The 27097-nt window shown below is 33.6% G+C and overlaps 1 protein-coding gene across 7 annotated transcripts in view; it reads left to right on the top strand.

Moving 5' to 3' along the window:
* The window catches only part of CCDC91 (coiled-coil domain containing 91), a 387500-nt gene that overhangs the window by 224171 nt on the left and 136232 nt on the right, over nucleotides 1-27097 (top strand).

Genomic DNA, 27097 nt, shown 5'->3' with positions numbered 1-27097 from the left:
TCTTTCTGACTTACTTCACTTAGTGTGAGAGTCTCTAGTTCCATCCATGTTGCTGCAAATGGCAGTATTTTGTTCTTTTTTATGATGGAGTAGTATTCCATTGCATGTGTATATACCACATCTTTTTAATCCAATCATCTGTCAGTGGACATTTAGGTTGGTTCCATGTGTTGGCTATTGTGAATAGTGCTGCAATGAACATGTGGGTGCACATGTCTTTTTTAAGGAAAGTTTTGTCTGGATATATGCCCAAGAGTGGTATTGCTGGGTCATATGGTAGTTCTATCTATAGTTTTCTAAGGTACCTCCATACTGTTTTCCATAATGGTTGTACCAACTTACATTTCCACCAACAGTGATGGAGGGTTCCCTTCTCACCACACCCTCTCCAGCATTTGTTATTTGTGGACTTGTTAATGATGGCTGTTCTGACTGGTGTGAGGTGGTATCTCTTAGTAGTTTTCATTTGCGTTTCTCTAATTATCAGTGATATTGAGAACATAGTCTTGATTACTGTAGCTTTATAGTAAATCTTGCATTTGGTAGTGTGATTTCTAGAAGTTTTTTTCTTTTACAAACCTTTTTTGACTCTTTTAATTCCTCTGTTTTTTAATACAGATGTTAGAATCAGCTTGTTGATTCCTACGAAAAAACTTCGTTTTTTTATTTGAATTGTGTTATCAGCGAATTTATTGATTTATTGAACTGTCGGATAGATGAAGAATGATGTTCTTCTTCATTTATTTGTGTCCTCTTTGATCACTTTTATCGGTGGTTTGCCGTTTTCTGTGTATAGATTTTGTATATACTTTGGTTTATAACTACCTACATATATACAAATATCGAGTCATTATGTTGTCCACCTGAAATTTATGTTTCATTTATATCTCAATTGATAAAAAAATACAAAATATAAAGCTAAGTTCAGCAGTCAAAATGAAAATAAGGTTACTAAATAATTATAATATCTAACAGAATATTCATATTCTAAGTATTTGTCAAAACGCTTAAATATATATTATCCGTTATTTTATTCACTTTTCATTTGTCAGCTATTCTATAAGAACAATAAACACTTTTGCAAGTTTTATTATACCAAGCCCTGAAGTAGATCCTGAGGGTTTAACAACAAAAGTTCTATATCCCCAGAAGCTTATAGCCTAGTGTGGAAAGTCAAACTAGTAGTGGGCAACTACAGTAAAATAAGAGTAATTGGTAAGAAAAGAGTAGGCCCAGATGACATCGAAATCTTTGGAGGACTATCTAATCTCACTTTATCCTACTGCATTGGTGTAGAAATGGCATCAGTCTGACCAACAAGTAAAACTATCATGTTCTTACATTATAAGAAGTCTAGTATTAATCATCTGTGACTTACAAGATATTCATAAAACAAAATCCCAGAGGATAAATGTGAACAAATGAATACTGCTTTTCAAATAAGTTTTCATAAAAAGTAAGCAAAAGTGGTACTGTACAAAGTATCGACTTTTGTCCAAGTAGAATTTTGGACAAATTTTATTAAAAGACATTTTATAAGTTCATTTTAAGTTAAGTAGTAATAGAGTAACCAGGAATTATTTATTTAATAAACAAAAATTAGTACCATCAGTTGAATATTTACTGTGTGTCTAGTACCATAGTGCATCCATATCATGCATTATTTAATTAGTTAAATTATTAAGACACTGAGATTGTAGGGGGATAATCATTGAGCCGGTATGAAATTACACATCTAATAGGTAACAAAATTTGGGTTTAATTTAAAGCAAAAAATGTCAGAAATAGAAGGAGAATTTAATAAAAACTCAATTGAAACTGTTGATATGCTGGTTGTCTATGACAGATAATGCTGGAAAAGGTAAAAAGTAAGTTTATAATTCACTATCAATAGGTATTCTGGAGAAAGGAGGGTCAAGAAAGTTCAGTAGTCACACTTATCTCGTATAGATTTTCAGTTCTATTATAAAGAAACTTTATAACATTCACAGTCACCCTTTTTGGAACATTGTTCATAAACGTGAACACTGCTCTTCTACTGAATATATTAATTTTTGAAATTCTGAAGTCAAGGTATAGAGTTTTTGAGCATAATCATTTATAAAATACAAGAATACATGATAAAGAAGCTTCTTTATGTCAGATCCTAAAGGATATTTGTAAAAATTAAATGACATGAAATTAAATAAAAAATAGAGCATATGAATTGAGACTCTGCTTTGTAATTATAATAACATATATGTATATATAAAATCCTATAGCAAGTTTGAATTTTTAAATTTCTCCTTATAAATGTAGTAGCATATATTGTCTACTACTGCTTATACTATATTAATTGCTTTAGAGCCGGGTCATTTTATCCCTGCAATATTCTCCTGTAATAGCCTTAATTTCTTGCATGTTACAGATAACAAAATTACATCTTAGAGAGCATAAGTATCTTGCCCAAGATCACACCATTTAGTAAATTGAAGGGCTCATATCTGATTTCAGATATTGCATTCCTTTTCTTATATTGTATTCTCTGTACTGAATGCACTTAAAAGCAAAACAAAAAAAAACCCAGTGCCTCTTTTGTCACACTTCAGCATTTCTACTTCAGCTTTACCATCTAATTAAATTACAAAAAAACAGGTAGTTTTAGTTTACAACTACCTAAAATCCTGGCATTATTATTTTTACTTTAGAATTAGGCCTTGTGAAACTCAAACGTGTCATAGTCTTTATGTCAGGATATATAATTCTGGACATTTTCAGCCCTCTTACTGCATTATACTATTTTTACCAAACAGATCTTACAGGTTTTATTTCAAGATATAATACTATAGACTGCAACATTATTTTATTTATAAATAGTGCTTTTTTCCACTTTGGTTAACAAAGTATAGATTTTTATGAAGTTCTTGAAGAAATTTCAATAAATGTAAATTGGGCAGATGATTACAATGAATATTTGATTCATTTCAAATAATGAAGCTAATTTACTCCATAGGATTAGCATCTGTGTTGTTTTTTTTTCTTTTAACTCTCTTAAAATTGCCTCTTGTTAATACATTGTATAATCTAGAACATAGAAGATTTGATATATTCAATTTGGTTCTAGATGAAATATTTCACATTTTGTATGTTTGTATGAAACCTGAAACTATTCTAGTTAGGTTTAGATCAAATGGATATATTTTAGCACTGTTATCAGGTGGGCTTTGTACTGGTGGCTTCCTAGGGTAGGGAGCTTAGATTAGTCTCAGTTTTCTTTTTCCAGTATATAGAGTGCAATGAGTAATTTTGCTCATATATTATTTTCTCTTCTGTATTTTTACTTTGGCATAGATGTCTAGAAGTAAAATTAATTATATGGCAAGAATTTTTGTTATTATTATAACTCTTACTGTTATTAATAGTTTAAGATTTTGTCGAATAAAATTGTGGGTACCAATTTATAAATAACAAGCAATACCAGAAAGTGCTTATTCACTGAGCTTTTTACCAACACATATAAACTTTTAATTTGGTAAATAAAACCTGTTAGGTTTAAGTAATGGTTAATTTTATGTCTCAGCTGGCCTGTGCTGCTTGTTTGGTCAAACACTAGTCTGGATATTATTGTGAAAGTGTTTTGTAGATTTAATTAGCATTTATAATAAATTGACTTTAAATAAAGATTATCCTAGATAACATAGGTGGGCCTCCTCCCATCAATTGAAGGTCTAAAGAGCAAATACGGTAGTTTCCCCCAAAAAGAAATTCTTCCTCAGTTTGTAACATTGAAATCCTGTCTTGAGCTTCCAGCCTGCATTCTTGCCCTAAGATTTACACAAATGCCAGCCTAAGCTAATTCCTTAATGTACATAACTCTCAGTTCCCCCTCCCCCTCTCCCATTGGTTCCGTTTCTGTAGAAAATCCGGACCAGCGCAGTGTGTAACATTGTATTATTGCCTATCTTTGCCATTGTCCTGACCTTCTAAGGATGCTTAAGCACTTTTGCATGCTTTTCTGTACATATTCTGTGCCATTTGTCTATTCGAGTTTTCTTTAGTTATGTATATGCTGGGAAGCCTATATTTGTATCTGTCACTCTTATCACATCTGTCATTTTAGGGCATGCCAAATGCTTACTGCAGATCATATGAATATGTGTTTGTTTAGGAAGGTTTCGAGAAATTCTGATTGTCGTCTTTACTGTGTTTAAGCAAAAATATTATAATTACATCAAAATAGTTGTTTAGTTTTCTTGTAATTCAAACAATTCATTTGGTTATGTTAATTCATCAAGTTTTTTGGTAATTACTTTTTCATACTGCTGTTTATATGGGTAAAAGGGTAGCTATCAATATTCAGATTTTGCAAAAATTAATGGCAAATATTATTAATCTTTTTACTTAATGTATGATGATTATAAAGTAATAACAACACTAATTGTATTACTTTTATAAGTTATGGTCTTATTATTCTAATCCATTCTTAGCATACCATTAGGATCACTTGAGTCTCATTCTCATAAAATAGGCAGAAAAAGTGTGCCTTGAGACCACTGATCTGCAGGAAAAGCACATTTTATTACCTGCTAATTATTGTCGCGAATGTATATAGTGATATATGGCAGATTGTGGCTGGTCATAAATTTGTTTTTCTCCCTTACCACATACAGTTAATTTAAGAGAGTGAACAAAGAAGTGAAATTTTAAATTGAAATCTGCTACACAGAAAATAAGAAGCTTACTTCCTCTTTCTGCTGAATATATCCTTTGAGAGAACAGGCAAATCATCATCCTCATGTAATATAATGCAAGTAATATTCACATTATGAAGGAAGCCATGGAAAAGAATAGTCCTGCTCATTACTTGCGGGGAAAATTTGTAGTAAACCAAAGGAGAAATTAAGATTGAGTGAGACCTGTTTAATTTTTTCTTCACTAATTCCTGGGTTGTGTTTTGTTTCTTCTTTCACTACTCTTCCTCAGTACCAAGATCATTTTTTGACAGGGGACATTGTTGAAGGACAACAGAAACCCTAGAGTAGTGAAAAGATTGCTATTATGCAATTGCTGTTGTCTGCTGATAATATGTACATAATTGCCTGTCCAGGTGAATGGTGATCCAGGGACTCACAAATGAAAGCAGTGAAACATGGCCTGTGATCTTCTGAGGCATGTAAAAAGAGTGAGCTAAGTACCCTAGACTGTAGGTGCCAAAGTATTCATTACATTCAACAAGAATAATTCACAAATCAGTGACTTTCATGATGTTTTCTAGCATGATTCCAGAATGGATTTTTAAAAAGGAATGGCAACTTCTGGAACCAAGATTAATTTCCTAAGAAAATATTGTCAGCGCAAGTAATCCTTTTGAAGGACAGATTTGCTAGACTAGTCAGAAAAATGGGGCAGGACAGATTATCTCAACTTTAATTCAGTCTCTCACAAAATCGTTGTGAAGAAAAATATGAAATATATGAGGACAAGTGTATGTATTAAATAATTGGCTAAATGGGCCCACCAAATATATAAACATATGGATTAATATGCCCTTAAAGGAATCGTCTCTGCTGTCTTCCTCTTTATCCTGCTCACTATTATTTTCAGTGATTTGGATGGTAATATTGAAAGCCTTTTTTCCCATTTGAATGTAATGTGAAGTTGTATTTAAAGTATTGTAAAAGTTGAAGTAGTGGGGCTATATCCAAAGTCTAAATTCAAAAAGAAGAAATACTGTCATATACTTAAAACTGCAACATTAGTAGAGGATTAGGAGCCAAACTCAGCCCTACAACATGAATTTAACACTTAGAGTTTTTATTTAACAGTAAGTTTTAAAGGCACGTTTGAACAAACAAACAAAAAACGAATATCATTTTAGTCTGTATAGCACTAGGAACTATAATTAGTCACTTGTGTTGGAGCATGATGGAGGATAATGTGAGAAAAAAGAATGTATACATGTATGTGTGACTGGGTCACCTTGCTGTACAGTAGAAAATTGACAGACCTCTGTTAACGAGCTATAATGGAAAAAATAAAAATCAGTATAAATATGCCAGAAAAATAAAAAATAAAAACGGTGTCCAGGAAAAAAAAAAAAAAAGAAATAGTGACCCATTAAGTTTTCTCAGAAAAATTTTGAAGACATACTTATAAGTTTTTTCATTTATCCCTAAAACTGTGGCGCTTATAACACTTTGATAGTATGAGTGGCTGTGAAAGAGGAAATAGATGGAGTGAGGATTGAAGTTCAGATTAAAAAATTATCAAATTTAGGAGTTCCCGTCATGGCTCAGTGGTTAACGAATCCAACTAGGAACCGTGAGGTTGTAGATTTGATCCCTGGCCTTGCTCAGTGGGTTAAGGATCCAGCATTGCCGTGAGCTGTGGTGTAGGTTGCAGGTGCGGCTCGGATCCCGTGTTGCTGTGGCTCTGGCATAGGCTGGTGGCTACAGCTCTGATTCGACCCCTAGCCTGGGAACCTCCATATGCTGCGGAAGCGGCCCAAGAAATGGCAAAAAGACAAAAGAAAAGAAAAAAGAAACTTAACAAATTTACCTTAAGTAGCATTTCAAAACAGCATGTACAATTACATAATATATGCATGATCTAAGCTTTTACTCTATTAACTAATTTAATATTTATATTTCATTTTGTAGTAGAATGTAACAGATTAGACTACCTGGAACAGAAGTGTTTGCAGCTGTGCCCTAACGAGTAATCCTGTCAGCTCTTCTCAGTAGAAGAGCCTAGAGTAAATGGAAGTTTCCAGAGGCCAGCAGCTTCCAGCTCTTCCAAAGCAGCCTTCTGTTTACCACACTGTGCCTTCTTATTAAAGCCCATGGATCCAGGGCTTCCAGGAACTCACGTGTAGTCTAACAGAATGTAGTTTAAAGCTTGCTACCACAAGGGTTAATACATACCAAGGGGACTATGAATGTCCCTAAAGGAAGGAGTAGGAAAGAATATGGTAGAATTTGGGGAGTTAAATTTAGTAATAGAATGGTCTTGCAAAGATTTGTAAAAATTTATTTTAAAAAGTTAACTGTAACAATTTGTCATCTTTCAGAGTTCCTGTTGTGGCTCCGTGGGTTAAGAACCCAACTTGTATCCATGAGGATGAGGGTTCGATCCCTGGCCTCGCTCAGTAGGTTAAGGATCCTGCATTGTCACAAGCTGCAGCATAGGTTGCAGATGTGGCTTGGATTGCTTGTGCGGCTGTGGCTGTGGCATGGGCCCACAGCTGCAGCTCTAATTTGAACCCTAGGCTGGGAACTTCTATATGCTGCAGGTGCAGTCCTAAAAGGAAAAAATAACTAAAAACAGTGTTATATTTAGATTGCGTGAATCTGTCTAGAGTTACAGCTAGGTTAGTTTTTCTGTGCTCTTATCTTGGAATATATGGGACTGATGTAATGTTGAGTTTAGCCTGTTATGCACATCACAGGTAAGTCAGGCACAGTCTGTTTATTTTGTGATTCGGATGTATTTTGCAAAATGTGATTTTTGTTTCCATTCACAGTTCTCCCTCTTGGGCCAGCTGTCAGTAATACTGTTTTTCACTTTATCAGTGTAATTGTAATCTTTTTCTTTTTTAACCTGTGGTGAAGAAAGTTAATCATATTTCTCAGTTTGTGGCGTATTATCCTATTGGGTCTTACAAAACCCTTCCGTGTGTGTGTGTGTGTGTGTGTGTGTGTGTGTGTGTGTGTGTGTGCGTGCGTGTGTGTGTCCTTATTCCCTGCTCCTAATGTGTTCCCTCTCTTTGGGGGAACCATTTTAATACATGTCTCTATTTGAATGTGTTCTTCTGACGTGTATTATTTTGTGTGCATGTATTTTTATTTTATAAAAATTGTATTATTTATAGAACTCATCCTGGTCCCTGCTCTTGACTGTGCTTCTAAGTTCACAGGACGTTTTGCTCTTAAAATCTAAAACCGTTGCCAAGTATGCGTATAAATCCTGTGCTTTAATATCGACCTGTTACTATTTGTAAATTGAATTTATTTTTCTAAATTTCAGAATCTTTGGTATGAATCCACCACTTTTTTCCTATCCACTCACCCATAATGGACATCAAGGTTCATCAACCTAGAAATTTTTATGTGCCCTTTTAGTTAGTTCAATGTAAGAAAATAAAGAAAAGGAAATACCTCAGTTCATCCATCTGTCAGTTGTTTATTGTCATCTCCATCCAAGAGTGTAATTGCTGTATGAAAGGCTATGCAGATATTTAATTAACGAAGTACTGCCAATCTGTTCTCCAAAATGGTGGTGACAAGACTACATAGTCCTAATGCAATCCACAGATCACGGCATCCCCATATTCCCCCAGAGACCTAGCATTATCCAGCTTCTAAGTTTTACTTTTTAAAATAAGCCATAGATAACTTCATTCTTAATTGGAATTTCTTATCATAAATTAAATTGGGGGTTAACTTTTTGATAAATTGCCTATTCTTTAGCCTTTTTCTTCTTCTTCTTCTTTTTTTTTTTTTCCAGTTCACCATTGATCTCTTTCTCTTTCAGTTTGCAGGTATTCTTTGTAAATTGAAATATTAACCCCCAGTGGTTTTTAAATAAAACAAATTCCTTTCATCCGTAAATGGAATACTAACGTTATTCTTAGTGTCCATCGCTATAAAAAAATCCCTAATTTGATATAATCCAATTAATCATTTTTGCCTTGTGGTTTGTACAACATGTCTTTAAAAAATTCCTTTACTATTCTTACAGCCAAAGGCTTATTTGTACATGTTTTTCTTATTAACTTTATAATTTTACCTTTCAAATTTTAGTATTTTATCCCTGTGGAGTCTTTGTTTATACTGTTAATGATCCAGTATCCATTTTCATGTTTCTCCCTAAAATAAGCCACTTCTCCTAGTAGCATAGACATGAGGAGTTGGCTCCTGGTTAAAAACCTGTATGTAATTTTTCTTTCTTTAGACCTGATTACAGTCGGTGACAGGGACTTTAACTGAAAGGTCTGACAGGGAAAACTACCCTCTCCTCACTAGATTTAGTGTACCCAGTCAATGCATGGTAGCCTTTGAAGTATGTTGTGTTCAAGTACTAAGACCTCACTTTTGACCATTCTCATCTCATAGTTGCATTCCTGCCTCAAGTGCCTTCATTCCTCCATCTCTTTTCTGAGGCCTTGGGCCTTGGGAGCAGGGAAAAACCTTAAAGACACGCTCCTCCAGTCTGATTGTCTTAAGTATTTTCCTCTCCTTGTCCTGCCTGCCTTTTCTCCTTCCCACTCCAGGGTCCATAAAACATCTAGAGACATTTGTAGCAATGAGATGACTGAATTCTGTGCTGATTCACATGAACTTGAGCTTGTTTTCCACTGGAGAAAACAGAGTAGGGAGGAGTCAGAGAGTTCTAAGCACTTGCTTATGCTAGCAACTGAGTGATTGAAGGCATCTTTGTGACATTCACTTGGGTTCATGGTTGCTAAATCAATACCTCCCACAGCTGAGAACTTTCTCTCTCCAGCTCAGCTGAGCTGAAAATATGAAGGCTTTGGATCTCAAAGGACAGTTCTTGTACCAGCAGCTTCCATATCAGCATCACCTGGGAGCAGTTCCCTAGCACTACTTGGAGGCTCCTGAATCAGAAACTGCTCTTGGGCCAGTCAACCTCTGCATAAATCCTTTGGGTGATTCTGATACATGGAGAAGTTTGAGAACCACTGAAAGTACAGTTTACGCTTTGTCCATTGTTTGTGGTGCTTCTTTAACCTATATTCAGTTCCCATGTACACATGAGTCTGTCCCTGAGCTTTCTGTCCTGTTGCATTGATCTATCTGCTATTTTTGCATGAATACCATGTTATTTTTATTACTGTAATTTATTAGTTTGGTTTGTCTTAATATGTAGTATGGCAAATCCCTGCTCTTCTTAATGTTTTTTTTTTTTCTTTCAACATTTTAATTATTTTACTCCTCTCTTTTTTTAGCTTGCATCACTTCTGAAGAGAAGTCTACTTGTCATTCTTACCTTTTCCTCTTTATAAGTACTGTTTTCTTTTACCCCCCTCTGACTTCTTCCAAGATTTTCTTTTTCTTTGTTATTTTGCTATTTCAATATGATACACATAGGTGTAGGGTTTGGGAGGATTTTTTTCTTTTTTTCTTTGAATCTTGCTGGTGTTCTCCATGTTTCCTGTATCTATGATTTGGTGTCCTTAATTTTAGAAAATTCTTTGCCATTATTACTTCAAACATTTCTTCTGCTTTATTCTGTCCTTCTCCTCCTTTGGCATTTCAGTTACACATGTTATGCCTTTTTAAATTGTCTCATGGTTCTTGACTGTTGTGCTCTGTGTTTTTGTTTTACTTTTTTTCCCCCTCTTTGTGCTTAGGTCTAGGAAATTTTCCTTGGCCTATTTTCATGCTCATGAATCTTTCCTCGGTTAGGTTGACTGTTGATAAACTCATCATGGCATTCTTTCTTTCTGTTCTGACTTGTAGTAGTATTTCTTAATTTCTTTATTAGGGTTTCCATCTGTACCTTATCCACCTGTTCTTGCATGTTTTCTTCTTTTCCCATTAGTTTTCTCACATATTGATTATTTTTATTTTAAATTTCCAGTCTGGGAGTTGCCATTGTGGCTCAGTGGTTAACGAATCTGACTAGGAACGACAAGGTTGCAAGTTTGATGCCTGGCCTCACTCATGGGGTTAAGGATCAGCATTGCCATGAGCTATGGTGTAGGTCACGGACTCGGCTCGGACCTGGTGTTGTTGTGGGTGTGGTGTAGGTCGGTGGCACAGCTCCGACTGGACCCCTAGCTTGGGAACCTCCATATGCCGCTGGTGTAGCCCTAGAAAGGACAAAAAGACAAAAATAAATAAATAAATTTCCAGTCTGATAATTCACAAAATTTCTATCATATCTGAAACTGGTTCTAATGCTTTTGGGGGGACCCTCAGACTTTTTTAGCCTTTTAGCATGCCTATAATTTTTTGTTAAAAAATGATTTTGCAACTATAGTGACTGATGTTATATTTATTGTAGTGATCTTTTCTCAGTATGTACAAGTATCAAATCATTACATCGTATACCTGAAATTAATGTTATATGTCAATTATACCTTAATTTAAAAGAAAGATGGGGAGTTCCTGTTGTGGCTCAGCAGAAATGAGCCTGACTAGTATTCATGAGGCTGCAGGTTCAGTCCCCGGCCTTGCTCGGTGGGTTAAGAATCCAGCGTTGCCTTGAGCTGTGGTATAGCTTGCAGATGTGTCTCAGATCCCACGTTGCTGTGGCTGTGGCGTAGACCCCTAGCCTGGGAACCTCCATATGCCACAGGTGTGGGAGTTAAAAGCAAAAAAATGAAACAAAGTAAAAGAAAGGTGAGTAATTGGAATTGAGGTAAATAGACTTTTAGTGGGAGGTTTTGTTAATTTGGCTAGTGGTAAGTATGTTTAATGTTTTCTGTTGCTGTACATTGCCAGAGGGTTCAGATTCCTGAAAAGTTCTTGCTTTAGTTTCCCCCCTTGTCTTGGCTTCCCTAAGAACTCCTCCTTGGAAAAGTCTGCATCTTTCAGCTCTTTCAGTTGTTATTTACTGTAATATACTAGAACTCTTTTGGTTTGTGACATAACACACTGAGAAGGAAATTATTCTGTAATCTTTTGATTATAAATCTTCATCTTTTAGTGGGCCTGTGACTTTCACAAGTGTTTGTTGGCTTTCCCCCCCACCCTCCTTTATGTGAGTCCAGATGGCTAGAGGGAGCTGGACTCTTGGTGATGCCCTTTGCCTAGGTGTGGAAAGTTTTATACAGTTTTGATAAAATCTTTTCACCTAAGGAATAGGTTTTTGTTATGGAGAATGCTCTTGGCATATCAGTGGTTATTTTTTCTTCTCCCCTCGCCAGAACCAAAAGGGGAAGTTTCTTGACTTTTATTTGAGATGCTGATGGGATTTCTGAGGAGGCAACCCATCAAAGTGTGTAGAACCCCTAAGCTGTCATCCCTCAAGAGTTATCACTCTTAACCTCACTCAGCCTCCCACAGCTCCTCAGATTTGCCATTTAAGTGTCTACCAGTTTATATCTCCAGTAGCTTCTGCTCCAGCCAAGATGATCTTGGCTGTAACTCACCGGATTTGCCTACTTGTAAACTGGGGCAGGGGGTTGCTCTCACAGTCCTCTGATGGTTCCATGAGGCATCATGGATCTTTGGTTCAGTATTTTTTCTCCTGCTAAGAATCAGTGTGATCCTCCAAGCTCTTCAGATGTCAAAGCTGAAACGAAAAGTGATATTTTCATTATCAACTTCAGCAAGTTTTTGTAGCTGTCAAATCTATTCTTAGATTAAAGCTTCTATTGAAGGCTTTACTTGCAGATAAGACCAATAAATGCACAGTAACTCTAATTGAAGTTGAAATGGGGATGGTCTAGGGCTCTTTTGGACAGAATTTGGAAAGCATTTGTCTCTCCTATGAACTGATCAGGATCAGGGCTGAACCCTTCTGAATATTCGATTGTTTTTTGTAAGCATTCTGTCTTTAATTGATGTTATGATTTAATATTATATTTTTCGTTATGTAATATACTCACTCATGATCACAGTGTTTACTGTGTATCCTCATGTATTTCATAGATATATTGTTTATTTGCAGAAAATAATGGAGTATGATGTATTTCATAGATATATTGTTTATTTGTAGGAAATAATGGAGTATGTTGTATTTAAATATGTATTTTAGATGACTGTAGAAAATAAAATATTCTGCTTAAAAAAAAAACTCCCCTGCTTGTCTAGAGAATATTTTTTTTCTTGTGTATGGAAGAGAGAGTCATTGTCTTTTTAATATATACATTTTTTCTCTAGATGATTGTGTAACCTTTTAAGAAAGTATGCTGATGATGTTTGATGTGATGACTTCATTTCCTATCTAAACGATATTAAAGATGTGATAATCTTTCCCAAGGTGTTATTCACCAAATCCGCATTTCATGATAATTATAAGGTTTATGTGAGAAAATTACCAGACCTTTCTTAAATCTTCCAACTTCAGAGTCTTAAAACTTTCAGCTAAATTTTGAGGAGTGGGGCTGGAAGTCTGACATATAATTCTTTTTATTGACTTTCCAATTTCTGTCATGTTATATATGCTTCTGACCTGTTTTTCAACTGAACCAGTAATTTAGTCCATTACTGGTCTGTGTAAATCTTAGCCACAGCTATTTCCCAAGGTGGTTTTGGGTCTAACGAGTGGTTGGTGTTGATGTCCAGCAGGAAATCTTGCAAACCAGATGATTGGTGTGGTTCAAACTGTAACCTTGTTAAAGCATTGGTCAGGTTGCACTTAAAGTTATTTAATTAGTTTCCCAATAATATTTGTGTACAATTTTTAGGTGACCACTACTTTTTTCTCTTTCATCATAGTACAGAAAAAGACAGTTGCTTCTTGTTATCAGAGCTGGATATTAATGTGATACACTTTTTTCTTTATCTTTAGGCACTCATTTTAATAACTATTAGAATTTCTCTTGAATACCAGTATCTATAACAGTGTCGTGAACTTAAATTGAAAACATTTAATGTATTAGGCACTATAGAAAGTTTTTTAAAAATTTAAGAATAGTCTCTGCCTTCAAAAAACTAATAGCCTTTTTAAATATTTAAGGAACTTTTTTAAAAATACAAGAATGTTCTTTGCCTTTAAGAAACTAATAGTCATATTATGAGATATAGCTATAAAATAAATTATTATAAAATGTAATAAACAATATAATGCATTATAGATAGAAACAAAAATACTCTGGGATTATAAAGAAAAGAACAGGCAGTTTTTTCTGAGTTTTCAAGAAAGAGTTCACAAGAGATAACATTTTAATGGGAATTGAAAAATTGGCTTTTGACTGGAAGAGAAATTAAGGCTATTTTAGGTGCACAGAAGTGCTACGTGTTAAAATTAATTTAAGTGTATGTGTACTTTATTCTTCAAGATTTTTCTTAAGTTTATTGAAGTATAATTCACATAAGTAAAATCCATCTATTCTTTGGATTTTGACAGATCTATATAACTTTCAGTTACCACCTAAATAAAGATTAAAATAAAACATTCCCATCACGTCCCCAAATTCTCTCATGTCTCTTTGTAGACAGTGTATATATACACATATTTTTAAGAGATTTCAAGTAAAATTTTTGAGTGTAAATTTTTTTTGTCTTTACTTTTCTGATATTGAATAATTTTACCCTAGATGGTATATGGTATATATATAGTCCAATTTTGGACTATTAAGATAGCTATCTTAGTTAATTTAGGAAAGGCTATTATAAGTTAATTATTTAATAATTTATAGACATAGTGTTTTTCATCTTACACTGCAAAATCTTTCCATTAGTAAGAGGAAAGTGAGGTGACTCAAAACCGTAGTATTAAATACACAGCTTTGTTGTGTTATTTTATAAAAGCATGGAGATGACAAAAGAACAAACTGTTAGTTTTAAAAAGAAAAGCATGGGAGTTTCTATTGTGGCTCAGCGGTTAATGAATCTGACTATCATCCATGAGGACGTGTGTTTGATCCCTGACCTCGCTCAGTGGGTTAAAGGATCCAGCATTGCCATGAGCCCTGGTGTAGGTCACATATCTCGAATTGCTGTAGCTCTGGCCTAGGCCCATGGCTACAGCTCTGATTCAGCTCCTAGCCTGGGAACCTCCATGTGCTGCAGGTGTACCCCTAAAAAGACCATAAAAAAAAAAGAAAGAAAAAAGAAAAATATGGAAACATGACACTGGGAATAAATAGTTAAAATGAGTGTTTTAACATACCCATTTTTATGCAAAACCAAAATAATGCTTTATGTAGGATTCATTCAATTTTGTCAGTATCATTCTTAGCACATCCTTGTATGATTTGCAAAAGCAGATGTAGTCACTGCTCTAAAGAAGCTCATAGTCATATGGGTATCTGATTTCTGTCATTGTATTTATTTACTTAAAACATTTTTAGAAAAAGTAGACATTCATTTGAATTTGCCATAAATAAATTTTGTATATATTGGAAAGAGATACAAGAAGTTATATATAGATTCCATTAGGATTTTACATATAAAAATATTGTTAGAATTCACTGTTTAAGGGATAATAAACTCTATTTAGGATAGATACTCCAAATCAGTGAATTTCTCTGTGATGAAGTACATACTTAAGTGTTAAGCTAAAAAAATTTCACGTCCCCTTTGTTTCTCTGTAACAAAGAAAAGCTCTGCCTATGCCACGTGTGTCCTGTAGTTGCTCAGTCCTATAGGTGACTGTGACAAATCAGTATGGCTAATTCAGTATAAAATTTATTTAGAATTTTTAAAAAATTTCACTTATTGCATTTTTCAGTTTCTCAATTATTGATTCCTAATTACTACATATTTGGCGAATTTTCATAAATGTTTCATATATACTTGAAAAGAACGTGTGTTCTCCCCTATTTAGCCATCAATCAAGCATGTTGGTTGTGATCAGATTTTATGTTACTCTACTAATCTTCTACTACTTGATCTGATTATTGAAAGAAATGTGTTAAAATCTCCTTGTCTTATGATAAGGCTGTCAATTTTTCATTTCATTTCTATCAATTTTTGCTTTATATATTAAGAAACTATATTGTTATGTACAAATTTAAATTTGTTCTGTCTTCCTGGTATCATTTTGCAGTGATATCTATTCTAGGAATGCCTTTTACCTAAAGTCTATTGTTGATATAAATATGACTAAATTTTATCTTGGTTAGAATTTCTCAAGCTCTTTACCATAGATAAATTATCAGTCTTTCCGTGTTTAGATATATTGCTTATAAACAGCAGATAGCTGGCTTTTTATTGTTAATTTGGCTTGACAGTCTTTTTTTCTTAAGTAGGCTATAATTTTTAGAGCAGTTTTAGATTGACAGCAGAACTGAGCAGAAAGTACAGAGAGTTCCTGGGAGTTCCCACTGTAGCTCAGAGAAAATGAACTCAACTGCTATCCACGAGGATGCGGATTCAATCCTTGCCACCCCCCCCAGTGGATTAAGCATCCAGCATTGCCACGAGCTACGGTGTAGGTCACAGATGTGGCTTGGATCCCATGTTGCTATGGCTGTGGCATAGGCCAGCAGCTGTAGCTCCCATTCTACCCCTAGCCTGGGAACTTCCATGTGCCACAGGAGCCGCCTTTAAAAGGAAACCAAAAAAAAAAAAAAAGAAAGAAAGAAAGTACAGGGAGTTCCTATATAATCATTGGCCCCAAATGTGCAATCTTCCCCTCCATCAACATCCCACACCACGGTGGTACTTATTTTGATTCATTATTATCAGCAAATGTCTATAATTTACATTAGCAATTAGTAAATTATTGGCATTATACATTCTATAAATTTAAACAAATGTGTAGTAATATGTATCTACTATTATAGTATCATTCAGAATACTTTCATTTTTAAAAAATGTGTCTGCATTCCACCTATTGATCACTCCTATCCTAGGCTCTACAGTCAGCAATTCCTAATATTTTTGTCTCCATAGTTTTGCTTTTTTCAGAATGCCATATGGTTAGAATCATACGGTACTGTAACCTTTTCAGATTGACTTCCATTACTTAGTTAAATGCATTTAAATTTCCTGCATGTCTTCTCATGGCTTGAAATGCCTTTTCTTTTAGCATTGTCTGTTGTCTGATTGTACCACAGTTGTCTGATTGTACCACAGTTCATACTTTCACCTACTGTGAGACATCTTGCTTGTCACCCAGTTTTGGCAATTAGGAATAAAAGTCCTGTAAATGTCTTTGGCAGGTTTTTGAATGGGCGTAAGTTTTAAACACTTTTGGATAAATACCAGGGAGTGAGATTGCTGGATCTTAATGATAAGAGTATAGTAGTTTTATTAAAAAAAAAAAAAAAAAAAAAAAAAACTCCCAAACTGTCTTCCAAAGCAACTGTACCATTTTACATTCCTGTACGCAGTTAAAAGAGAATCCTTGTTACTCCACATCCTTTCCAGCATTTAGAGTTGTTAGTATTTTAGATTTTAACCATTCTAATAAGTGTATATTGGTATCTCATTTTAATTTGTAATTCTGTAATGACATATGGTTTTCACATGCTTATTTGCCATCCATATATATTCTTTGGTGAAGTGTCTATTCTGATGTCCATTTTTCAATTGCCTTGTTCATTTTTTATTGTTGAGTTGTAAAAAATCTTTGTATATTTTGATTAACAACCTTTTATGGGATATATCTTTTGCAAATATTTTCTTCCAATCTGCAGCTTGTCTTCTCATTTTCTAGGTATTGCCTTTCTCAGAGCAAAAATTTTCCACTTTAATGAAGGTCAACTTGTACGTTATTTTTTTTCATAGATTGTACTTGTGGTGTTGTATCCAAAAAGCTATTGTCTTACCCAAGGCTGTCTAGGTTTTCTCCCATGTCATTTTCTAGGAGGTTTATATTTTTTTCTCTAGGAGGTTTTACATTTAAAAAAATTTTTTTCTAGTAGGTTTTATATTTCTACATTTAGGCCCATGAACCATTTGGAATTAATTTTTGTGGAGTGAATAGGTCTATATCTAGATTCATTGCCTGTGGATGTCCTATCATTCTAGCAACAATTGTTGCTGTCTTTGTAACATTGTGTAGCCTTTGCAAAAATCAGTTAACTATACTTATATGGGTTTATTTCTGGACTCTCTGCTCCATTTACCTCTTTGTCTGTTCTTCTCTAAATACCACACCATTTTTATTGCTATAGCTTTATAGTAAATCTTGAAGTCAGATGGTGTCAGTCCTCTAACTTTGTTCTTCTTCAATATAAATTCCCAAGAGTATAATTTATATAATTGTTCTTTGACTCTTTAATCAAAATTTTATATTTTTCTCATATAAATCTTGTACATGTTTTGTTAGATTAATAACTGAGTTTTCCTTTTGGGAGGTGGTAATATGAATTATGTTGTGATTTTAATTTCACAGTTGTTGGAATATAGGAAAAGGGTTGACCTTTGAATATTATTCTGGTATCCTGCAACCTTATTATAATTGCTTATTAGTTCTAGGAATTTTTTGGTCAGTTCCTCAGGATTTTCTATAAAGATTTTCATGTCAGTTGTGAACCAAGTCAGTTTAGTTTATTTTCCTATTTTATTTCCTAATTTTATCCTATTTCATTAACTAGGACTTCCAGCACAATGATGGAAAGCATTGTAAAAGGCACCATCCTTAACTTGTTCCTGATTTTAGCCAGAAAGTTGCAAGTTTCTCCCTATAAGTATAATGTTAGCTGTAGGGTTTTGGTAGATGTTCTTTACCAAGTTGAATGAGTTTTTCTCTACTCTTCGTTGCAGAAAATATTTTTATGAACGGCAGTTGGGTTTTGTCAAATGGTTTCTCTTCATCTCTTTCAGATAGTTCCTTTTTATAGAAGAACAACTGATTTTTTTTTTCTGTTCTGAAATGTTATTGAATTCATTTGTTAGTCATAACAGTTTCTTGGTGGAATCTTTAGGATTTTCTATTTCTAAGTTTATGTCACCTGCAAACAGAAACAGTTTTTCTTCTTTTACTCTGATTTGGATTCCTTTTATTTCTTTTTCTTGCCTAGTTGTTCTGTAAGTGTTCCAGTATTATGTTGAATTAGAAATGGTCAGAATGGGTACCCTTGTCTTGTTCCTTATCTTAGAGGAAAAGTTTTCAACATTTCACCAGTGGATATGGTATTAGCTATTGACTTACCATATGTGGCCTTTATTGTGTTGAGGTACACTCCTACAGTCACCAAGTTGTTCAGAGTTTTTGTCATAAAAAGATGTTAAATTTTGTCAAATACTTCACTGCATCTATTGAGATAAAATTTAAAGTGCTATTAGATTGTAGTGAATTATTCTTCCCTGAAGTATGTTTTTGGCAAACTGTCTTAATTTGTTTTCATCATCATAATAAATTCATTTATTTCCCATTCTTTTGAAGTTTTACTTTATATATAATTCTAGGTTAATACCGTTTTTTTTTTTTTTTTTTTTTTTTTTTCCTTTTTGGCTATGCCCACAGCATACAGAAGTTCTCAAGCCAGGGATCGAATCCACACCACAGGAGTGACTAGAGTCACAGCAGTGGTAACACTGGATCCTTAGCCTGCGAAGCTGCCAGGGTACTTCACCAAGTACCATTTTTTTATAGGTAGTCAATCTTTTCTCTGTGGTTGCTAATGCACTATCTCTTTTTGCTTTGAGTTCTGTTATTTCCATGTAATATTATTTGCTGTGGATTTTTCAAAATTCTTTATGCTGTGTATTGAGCTTTAAATTTGATGTGTCTCTTTCTTAATTCTGGAAAATTGTCTCTACCTGTCTCTTATTTTCCTCCAGAACTCAAATTTAGTATGTTAAAACCTTCTTAATCTAGCTTCACTGTCCCTCACAGTTCTCTAGCATACTTTAAATTCATCTATCTTAAGCATTTTATATAATCTCTTTATAATCTGTCTTCCTATTCATACTTTTCAGTTCTGCCTAAACTGAAGTTTAAGTCAAATGTTGAGCTTCAGTTTTCAATTAATGTGTATTTTTTTCCATATTTTTCTCAGATAATACATGTTATGATTTTTATCATTTTTATAGTTCTTACCTCTTATTCATACTTTTGTCACTTTAGAAAATATAGTAAATATACTTTTTTACAAATATACTTTTTTGCAAATGCTCTATTATCTAGTTCTAGTATCTGCTCTTTTTTTTTTAAGGTCTGATTCTGCACATGCCCTTTCACATTCACATAGCTTGTTTTCTCAGGTATTCTGTGTTTGATGTCTATGAGCTCATCATCATTGGAATTTTAACCTGTTGTAGTTCTTTGATGCCTTGGCCTCCTTGAAAGAATTGTTTTGCTCCTAACAACCCTTTGGGGCAAAAGTTTTAGTTTGGGATTTTTGAAATACATTGTGGAAATCTTGAACCAAACCCGAAAAGGAAGTAATGTGATTATAAATTGTCAGGGAACCATTCCTGTACCCTTCCTGCCAAACTCAAAACAAAAAGCTAAGTTTAATGAATTTCCTCTCCTAATCTCTTTGCTGATGGGTGCTTTTCTAGTGCGCCCCCTTTGAAAACTAACAAAGAATGTTACTTTTCAGTCCTTATAGCTTTATGTGAGACTCCTAATTAGCTTTCTCTTTTTAGCTCCTAGGTTTTGTTTTCTATTTGCAAGCATAGTCCTTTAAAACCAAAATTCCAGTGTTTTGGCTTTCTTCAGATCTCCCAGCAACAACCTCTGTATTCAGTTTGCTTACCCCTATAGAGCGTGCTATTATTATTGTTGTTGTTTTTGTTGTTATTTTTGTCTATTAACTTTTTTGGCAGCTCGGCAGCACTTAAAGAGAAGTTTTGTATTCATTCAACATTTTTGTTCTGGGTTTATTATGATATATTTCATGTCATTTAAACAGAAAAAGATAAAATTTACCTTTTATTTATTCTTATTTTATATATGTAAACATTGTGTAAATATTTATAGTAAGCTTAAATTTCATTCATAATTATTTCTAAATTGCTAAAGATCACCAGTAATTAAACAACCAAGCAATGTAATAATGGTTTAAACCACCACTTCTCAAACCACACATGTTAATGTAAAAGAAAATGTTCTACAAAAGATCATGATAATGAAACTTTCAGGAAGTCATGTATACTCTGTTCCTATCTAGTGTTTGAAAATGCATATCGGCTTATTAAGGTTCTGCACTTAAGACATTTCAACAGTTTTTAAAATTTTTTTCTAAAATGTAGACAAAAATGTTCGTTATTCAGTTATTATCAAGATTTTAAGCACATGTGAGTCTTGTCCAACTTTTCCCCCTGTAGATGAATCCTGGTATTCCTACTGCCATTTTCCATGAAGTTGTTTGTCTTTTGAATTTTCGTAAAGATAATACTGAACTTTAAAAAGTACACTCTTCTGTCTACCAGTTCTCAAAATATTTTTGTAGTATCTTTCATTATTAATTCAGATATATGTGTAATTACATAGTTATAATACTGATGATGAGTTTAAATAATTTTATGGCTTTTCTTCACATAATTTTATTTTATAAACATAATTCTATACTGATGCATATTTTAGTATTTCTTTTAATAACCACATGCTCTTCTTTTTAGTTGACATCCTTAGTTTATTGTACTATACCCTTATATTAGACTTTTAAGATGTTTGATCTTCTGTACTTTTATAAGGAATGTTGCTATATACAGCTTCCTGAAAATTGTTTTTATTCTTTTGTATTATGGACAGTCCCGTACTTTCGTACCTGATTCTTTTTTTTGAAAATATGCTAGCGGTGATTAATAAACTTACATGATATAAATGTTTTTATTTGTTAGACAGCTAAAAAAATTACGATGTCAGATGTTATTACCTTACCTTTATAAATAGATCTTTCAGTTATATTATTTCAGTATTATAAACCTTATATATAGTATCTTTACAACTAAAGCTGGTAATTCATTCAAGTTTAATGATTTCCATCTTATCATAATTGCATTCATTTTATGAAACCTATGTCTCCTATCACTGGTTTTATCACTTTTTCATGTGTACATACACACGAACTCATGCACATGCATGCATGCACTCCCTCAGAAAAAGAGAACTTCCAATGCTAGAAAAAATATAAATAGTAAGAGTTATGCTCCTGAAATTGATTTCTTGTCTGGCAGATACTCACCCTGCAATAAATCAGAATATTCTTTTGTCAGCCAATTTTTTTAAAAGTCTGGTTTTCATTGGCTTAGGGGTGTGCAAAGTACAAAATTGTAGGCTGTAAAACAGACAAGCACAAGAAAGTGAGAGCTAACTACCTGGTGTTTTCTGGTGATAAAACAGGAGTAGGAAGCATAGACCAGGAACATTTTCATGAAGGTTAAGTATAGCATCACTGTTAGACTAAAACAGTATAAAAGTTTTAGTACCACACCAATTATGTTACACTTTGGTGGAAGTGTGCATAGGTCTGTCTCTTTTTTTCTTACTTGCTAAAGGGATTATCTTATATACATGGGTTATTTATTTCAAATGCCTATCTAAAGGCTACATTAGGTTGAAATGAGTTTACTGTATTTGCATTTAGGCAAACAGAAAGAATAAAACACTTGAGATTATTTTTAAAAGCTGTTTCATTTTAAAATGGTTCGAATAGAGACAATTCTGCTTAAATTCAGGATTATGACATACAGTTTGCTTTTAATAAAATATGCCCTATCCAAATCTGAAAATCTCATTATGGAAATGTAAAATATTTCTGTGTTTTTTAGCCTGATATGTCCCCCCCCCCTTCATAAACCCTATCCCTGGTTTTTGCATCCCTTTATACTACTCTGTCAGGTCAAAGGCCTGTTTAAATAATAGCAACTAATTTGCTTACATTTTTTTCATGCCTTTTAGAAATTATGTCTGGGTGAAATAAATCTAATATAGCTATCCTTAGTCTTATTTACTTTTAGAAGTTATTGATTAATAGATGCAGACTATTGCCTTTGGAATGGATAAGTAGTGAGATCCTGCTAGGTAGCACTGGGAACTATGTCTAGTCACTTATGATGGAGCATGATAATGTGAGAAAAAGGAATGTATACATGTATGTGTAACTGGGTCACCTTGCTGTACAGTAGAAAATTGATAGAACACTGTAAACCAGTTATAATAAAAAAATAAAAATCATTCTATCAAAAAATTAAAAAGTTAATGGTAAAAAAAGTTTATTGATATTATTGGGCTTGTGGTAACTGCTTTAAGGTGATTTAATCTCATAGTTGATCTTATTTAGGTTTCCTTCCCAAACAATGTTTAATGTATTGTCCCATGAGTGAGTGAAATGTCTGTGATTCACTTTATATTGAGATGTTTATTAAAGGTACATAGTGTCTCTCAAATCATGATAAATGGAGGCTTATATGAACATGTGCTTTAAGACTATCCTACCAGATCAGTCCATCTTATTCAGTGTTCGTGCTTTATAGAAAGTAAAAGAAAATACTTGTTTAGTTTGCTTTACAGAATGGGTTCTATACACACACACACACACACCCACACACACCCCACAAATGTAAGATAATGTGAAGTTTGTGGATCTGTGTTAAAAGGATAACTGATCATGAGCATCCCTGATTGCTTAGTCTAAAATTTGATATACAAAAATCTATGTGTGATTGTGATTAAATCTGTTTATAGAATCTCCCATGGCTCACATACAGGAAAGAAGAGTTTTTTATGTCTTTTTTTTTTTCTTTTTTAACAGGTATCAAATAAAAACCACAGAAGTTCTGAATTTATATTTGAGTCTATATCAAACATTTTTTTTCTCCTGGAAAAATTTCTTCCAAAAGAGGGGAAAAGTATAATCCATTGCTCTGAATGCCTTTTGTTTTAAGCTAAATTTCAAAGGACTGTCCTAAATACCCTTATATTAAGCAACTTCTCTATAAAACTAATGGGGCTCTGTTGTTTGCATTTATTTCTTTAATTTGCTAAAAAAAAATTACTAAAATTTCAATGTAATTTTAGGAAGCAATGAAGAGAATACTTTGATGAGCAAAATATAATAAACCCTTCACTATTCTTTAGTGAGATTTACTGGTATAGATTTCAGTTAGTTTTCATAGTGCCTTTCAGAATGCTGTTAAGGCTGTGTCTTACAAATTCTGTAGAAAGTACTTCTTTGTTTTGAACTTATAAATATTTGAAGAGTCATATGATTCAATGTTTTCATTAGTTCAGTTTCGGCTCTGGGGTATGTAACAGAAGGTGTTCAGGTCATCCCTACCTTGAAATGGTCTGCTAGTAAGGTACAAAAGAATGTGTTGACCATCCCTTAAATCCCTAAAATCCATGTGAGCCATTTCCAGTATGCTGGAAATTTAGACAATTAAGGAATTTATATTGAGGCAGACAGCAGAAGTAATGCAAGAAATCTCCAGGTATGCTTTATACTTTATTTTAGATAGAATAAAGGGGGGGCTGAAGCCTTTTTTGGCCAAGTTTCTTGATACTTTACAAGCTTAATGTGATTGAATAACTAAAGTAATCTCTGGCCCAGAGAGGAAAGGCTTTCTTACCTATGGAAGAATCTGTCAGTGAACAGACCTCAAATCCAGTGCACCTTCTACTACCAGCGCCTTTTAAAAGCTGCAAAAAGAGCTCCAATCATTTTCCATTTTGTGCAGACGATACTAGTAATCATTGAAAAGGAGCAGTTACAGTATAATATCATAAGTAGAAGCAGCATTTGTAAAGATGTTCAACATGCATAATCATTAGTAAAATGCAAATAAAAACCACAATGTGATTACTAAGATGACTGTAACAGTAATAATTTTAATAGTTTTAAAAAGCAGAAAGTAAAATCTTGTAGAGAATATGGAAACATTGCACATCAACAGGTGAATAGATAAACAAAAGTAGTTTGTACACAGAATGGAATATGATTCAGCATAAAAAGGAATGATGGTCAGATATGTACTACAACATCAATGAACCTTGGAAACATTATGATTATACTAAGTGAAATAAGCTAGACACAAGAGACAACTACTGCTTGATTCCATGTATACGAAGTATCTAGAATAGGTAAGTCCATAGAGACAGAAAGTAATTAGAGATTTCCAGGAGCTGGAGTGAGGAAAAATGGGGAATTATTGCTTAATGGACATAGAATTTTTTTTGTTTGAAAAAATTTTGAAATAGTGATGACAGGAGCTTTGTGTTAATGCCATTTGTCCACGTAAAAATGGTGGAGCTCTCGTGGCTCAGCAGGTGAAGGACCCGACCCTAGTCTCTGTGAGGATGCATTTCAATCCCTGGCCTCACTCAGTGGGTTAAGGATCCTTTATTGCCACAAGCTGTGGCATAGGTCACATGTAGCTTGGATCCGCTGTTGCTGTGGCTGTGGTGCAGGTCTCAGCTATGGCTCCAATTTGACCCCTGGACCATGAACTTCCATATGCCACAGGTCCTGCTGTAAAAAGAAAAATAAATGGTGAAAGTGGAACTTTTTATGTTATTCATACATATATCCACAATATAATAAAGTAGAAGTAGTTGTAATGTACTATTACTTAACACTTAAATTCTTACTAATTTACAGGTACTTTCCTGAGGTGTTTATATGTCCTAACTATCTGTTTCTCACTGTAGACATATTTTATCCATAACTAGTAGAGATTCTGCTACTAAATATTTTACAGTCTTGCTAAAAAAAGAAAAGTTTATTTGTTAACGATATGTTTTCCCCTTCCCTTCTAGTTTTTATGGTCTTAAGATCTCTGTTACCGTCCCTTAATGAGTCAGGTTGGAGGTATAAATTTAATTTAATAAAACAAAAAAGAGCATAATTGTATTATATAGAATAAGTTAGTACCTTTTTTGTGTGCCAAAGATTACAGAACAGTATTTATAAACATATTATATAAAATGTATGTGATTATCTATAAAATGTATGTGATTATCTGCTCTCTTAAGTACACAGAGAGTTCTCCAGAAGAATGTTTGGGTAATGGAACTCTAGATGATTTTCATTTCTTTACATTTTTCATGATGACCACAAGTAACTTTTATAAAAACAGTATATTTTACTGAAGTTTGTATAGTTCTTGATTAGCCACTTGTGGATTGTTCATGTTACAAATGAACTGTTTAAGGCTTAAACTTGTCCAGTGCCATTAAGCATCTTTCTGAATCACCTTTTCTAATAGCAGTTGATATTTATTCAGGAAATTGTCTTATTGTAATATTGCTCTGAAAAGAACAAAATCAGAAGCATAGATTTGTGAAATTCTTTTAAGGCCAGTTGGAAGTGAGGTCTTATCAGACATAATACTTATATCATGTATCTTTAGTTACAAAGTAGTAACTAGGAATACTGGGGCTACTTTTAGCTATTAGGTGATTACTACTGCTGAAAATGAGTGTACAGATATGATTCTTGCTGAAACTCTTTATTTGAAACTTGGTGAATTACTTAGCTTCTCTGGGTCTTGGGTCACTTGTCTGAAAATGAGGAAGAACGTTGCCTGACTTAGCAGTTTGTTGTGTTTAAAGTGGTGCAACAACATGTAAAGTACTTTTAACAGAGTCTGAAACTTTAAAATACTCCCGAACTGTTAGCTATTATTACCTTTATGTAAGAAAAGTCAGTTACCTTGTATTTTTTCAAGTAGATTTATGGTTTTACTGAGGGGATATTTTATGGAGTGTACTTCTTTCCAATGAAAATTTGGGTTTTATTTTTGCTCAAGCATGCTCAAAGATAGTCTTCTATTATAGTGTACTGTCAGACTGAAGAAATGACGTTTAAGAATGAATTTTCTAAACATTGCATTGTCATTTTTAGCTTATATATCAACTAGTTCTTTTTAGACTACTGGAAAAATGTGGCCTACTTATACTTAATTGCTTACTGATTTCTGGTAGTCTGACTTAGTTCATTTAGAGAAATCATTTTCAAAATTATGATGACTTTGAAAAGTATATTCTGTAGTTTAATTACAATAATTTTTATTTTGCCTATTTTCATGGTTTACCCCCATCTCAGAACCTAAACTGGATATTTTTAGTCTCATATGAGAATTGTATTTATCTTTTTTAAGTCTAATTATTTGGTGAACACATTTTATCACATGTTCTATAAATAGAATTAGTTATTGTTTCTGACATGAAATTCTTGGTGCATCTAGACTTTAATAGACCACAGCATTAAAGTCTAGTTGTTATTATATATCATATGCTAAATCTACTTATTTATTAGTCATATGCTTTTCACAAATTCATATGCTGCTAATAATTTCTCGCATATCATGATTTATATGATATCACAGATTGGATTTGTTTTTAAAGAAAAAAACACATCTTGTAATTTTTCTTATTTTCTTGAAAAGTTAAGATAAAAAATAACATTAAAATTAAAGACAGATGAAGTTCCTCTTGTGGCTCAGCTGTTAACGAACCCAGCTAGTGTCCATGAGGCCACAAGTTCGATCCCTGGCCTTGCTCAGTGGGTTAAGGATCCAGCATTGCCATGAGCTATGGTGTAGGTTGTAGCCGCTGCTCACATTCTGTATCGCTGTGGTAT

This window comes from Sus scrofa, chromosome 5 (assembly GCF_000003025.6).
Source record: "Sus scrofa isolate TJ Tabasco breed Duroc chromosome 5, Sscrofa11.1, whole genome shotgun sequence".
Taxonomy (NCBI): domain Eukaryota; kingdom Metazoa; phylum Chordata; class Mammalia; order Artiodactyla; family Suidae; genus Sus; species Sus scrofa.
This window is presented reverse-complemented; position numbering and strand designations above follow the sequence as displayed.